Source organism: Nematolebias whitei, chromosome 7 (assembly GCF_014905685.2).
Source record: "Nematolebias whitei isolate Nwh7 chromosome 7, NemWhi1, whole genome shotgun sequence".
Taxonomy (NCBI): domain Eukaryota; kingdom Metazoa; phylum Chordata; class Actinopteri; order Cyprinodontiformes; family Rivulidae; genus Nematolebias; species Nematolebias whitei.
Genome location: NC_056504.1, coordinates 23340923 through 23344262, shown reverse-complemented (window position 1 = coordinate 23344262; position 3340 = coordinate 23340923). Strand labels below are relative to the sequence as shown.

General features: G+C 37.5%; 1 protein-coding gene across 1 annotated transcript in view; it reads right to left on the bottom strand.

Annotated features, from left to right (window-relative positions):
- Positions 1-1833, bottom strand: part of aldh1l1 (aldehyde dehydrogenase 1 family, member L1) — a 209789-nt gene extending 207956 nt beyond the window's left edge. Inside the window, exon 1 of the mRNA XM_037679154.1 lies at positions 1785-1833. The gene's annotated coding sequence lies outside the window, so the exon portion shown is untranslated. The remainder of the gene's footprint in view (positions 1-1784) is intronic.
- Positions 1834-3340: the final 1507 nt, after the last annotated feature.

Below are 3340 nucleotides of genomic sequence, written 5' to 3'. Positions count from 1 at the left end.
TATATATATATATGTATATATATATATGTATATATATGTATATATGTGTGTTTATAAAACAATTGAAAATAAAATGGTATTTAAAAGAAAATTATACAAAAAAACCAGCTACATTGTTAAGTGTAGTAAAACACTAAAAACAGGAAAAATGTCTGCATTGGTTTTTGCCATTAACTTAACAGGTGTTTAAAACCACTTAGAGAGGTCAATGTCGAGAACATCATTTCTTTTTCTAGATATTCCAGGAAACAGGAGCGGAGTTGGAGAATGCCCTTTTACCCAGTTCAGTCCTCACTGAGGGAACACTGCATGTAATAATGTCCTGAGAGCACATGCTTGTAGCTGCACTCACGCAGTGGCATGTAGGAGGAGATGTATGAAGGCAACAGACCAAGAAGTTATTTCAAGATGAAAATGTACCAGTGGGAGATTTTGTGTAAAGTTAATGATGTCCAGTTAACCAGTGAATTCAGGGTGCAATGGTGGGTATGGTAGTAACAACCAGTTATGAATCTTAATGTACTGTGATAGAGATCATCCAACATCTGCAGGGTGCTTGTAGGAGCCTTCATGTAAATAATGTCACCGTAGTCAATGCAGGAAGATAAGTCACAGTTAAAAGGTGTTTCCTAGCATTCAGAGTTAGACAGGATCTGTTTCTGAAAAAGAAACCCAGTTTAACTTTTTGTTTCTTTACTAAGTTTTCCACGTGAAGCTTAAGAGATGCGAGTCGGCCAAGATACCAAAATATTTATAGGAATCGACAAACTCAATAGGAACACCATTTAGGGACCTCATTTCTCCCGCCTTTCCGTCTCCATCTACAAACACAAAAACTAGTAAGAAAAAGACTATCTGCAAACAAGATTCATTATTCATCCAACCTGAAGAATCACAAATATTCACCTTGTCCTTTTGATCTTCCATCCCTGAACATCATCATCACTTGGGAATAAAAGCACTTAACTTTTTGTACGCCTGACTCCGTCTCCTCCTCAGTGCTAGCTTTGGGGTCAACCTTATCTAAAAACATTTTAAGTGCCAATGACACTTTGAGAATATATTAAAACTTTTATAACAAACAGATAACATTTTGATGTTGGTTGTTTGAACAAGTTGATAGAAAAGAAATAGCAACTAATGGTTTCATTCTAACCTTCCCAGTGATTTATTGTGTTGGAAACATGTATCAACAGCAGTAATAGAGTAGTGTCACCTATTTTGCTGATAACAGAAACAACATTTTACTTTTTAGTTTTACCACAAAAACAGAATATCTCATCCAAATTTATTTATAATGCCCTTTAGAACTCCTCAAAGGAAACAAAGTGTTGTACAGTGCAATACAGTAAAACAAGCAAACACTCATACAATAAAATAATAAAGAATGTGGAACACAACTGTGTAAAGCCATCGTTAGCTTCTGCACTCATGACTAATTGAGTTTATTGACTTTGAAAAGAGGCAGGGCCAGCTTTCCTGACCAATCACCCTCTGTTCAGCTCATATCTCTGTTGCAATGCATGGGCAGAACAGTTAGACATTTTGCAGGAGTTCAGACAAAAATCAATGAAGTCAAGTTTCAAACTTGCATTACTGATAATAAATCTTACTTACCACGTCAAACAGTAATTTAGCTAAGTCCTTGAATGCATGGCTTTTTATGGCATTATGGTATTTACTATATAAAGTGTAGACTTTTAAAACAATGTACACAATTTTACTTCTAATCAGAGTTGTAGGGCATGCATCATGTAAAGAAAGCTGAAGTGAAACCAACTCACCTTTGTAGCAAACCCGGACTATTCTGCTCCCTTGAAAAGAAAGACGAAAAGGAAGAACTTGCTTTTAATTTCCTCCCCTCAGTCACACAAGCAGGCGGCTCAATTACATAACACAGACATGCAGCAGAGTGATTGGATAGTGCTACATTTAGGGTGGTGGGGAGGCGGATCAGCAGATGGAGTGGTTGGACACAGTGTACAGCCAATGAGCAGACAGTGTGTGAAAGAGTTCAGTCACACAGCAGAGGCCACACGTTAGCTGTGATACATGTCAGGAAGGTACAGCAAGGACTGAACTGTTCTGTTTTGTTGTCAAGAAGTCAAAGTTTGAGGTGGACTTGCTCCCACATGATGTGACCCAAAAAAAACTCCAAGCTTTAGATAACTTTAAATCTCTCATACCTTGATAATACCAAGTTTGAAGCTAATATGTCAACATTTCTTGAAGGAGTTGATTCAAATGCAAGTGTAGTGGTACAAACTAACAAAGTAGTACAAACTTTTAGTTCTCTGTAGGAATAATGAAAGTTCTTTCTGTACTTCTATATAAAAGTAGAATAAAAAAGTAATTTGAAATATTCTAATGGGTGCTGTTTATATATTTTGCCATACAACTTGTGTAAGTACATATGTTTAGCTCTGAATAAAGATAATTTTACTGCATTTTGGTGCAGATTGGATTAAATATATAGAACTCACACCAACATTTATGATCTAAGATATAAACATTTTCTGCACTGTCAAGATCACACCCTTCAAAGATAAGTCACAGTTTTTACCGTGTATCGTCATCATTTCTGTTATCTGACAATGTAAGGTGACATGATAAAGCAGGTCAGCGATAGACCTCTATGAGAAAAGTGTAACTTTTGTTTCTCAGTGGGCGGTGCTAAGGCAATGGCACAATATTACATAGATGTGTTGAGGACAAGACTAAGATCAAACTTTTGAACTTTGATACAGATTGTTGTGTTCTGCTGGATTGTTATTGCATAGAAAGGGCACTAGAGGGCAGTCTAAGACTGTTAAATATACAATGCTGAGTGTGACGGTGAGAAAACGAAAACTAGGAAATAAAAAGGAGAACTGAAGCTGATCCACGTGTCTGCTTATTTTTTACTTTAATTCAGTCTTGCAACCCACACAACATTGGCAATGAGAATGTCTATTTATGTGCCTTTACCTGCTCCATTCATGCCATGCCTGGGGAAACCAGTGATAACATTTCCAACATGGTTAAAAATGTTTGAAAACTACATGTTGGTGATCGCAGAGTTGGGGGACGGCTGACAGGATGAAAGAAAACGTGCGGTTCTACTTCATGCCCTGGGTACGGAGGGTCAACAGCTTTTTTACACCCTGCCGAACACTGGAGACATGTATGCTGCTGCTATTGCCGCTCTAAAAGAACATTTTGTGCCAAAGGTGAACGTCATTGCTGAACGTCACAAGTTTCAACAAAGAGCACAGAGGCCGGATGAGACGGTAAAGTAATTCTTAGCTTCTCTATGTGAGTTAGCTGCTGCATGTGATTTTGGCAACATGGAAGAACAAAT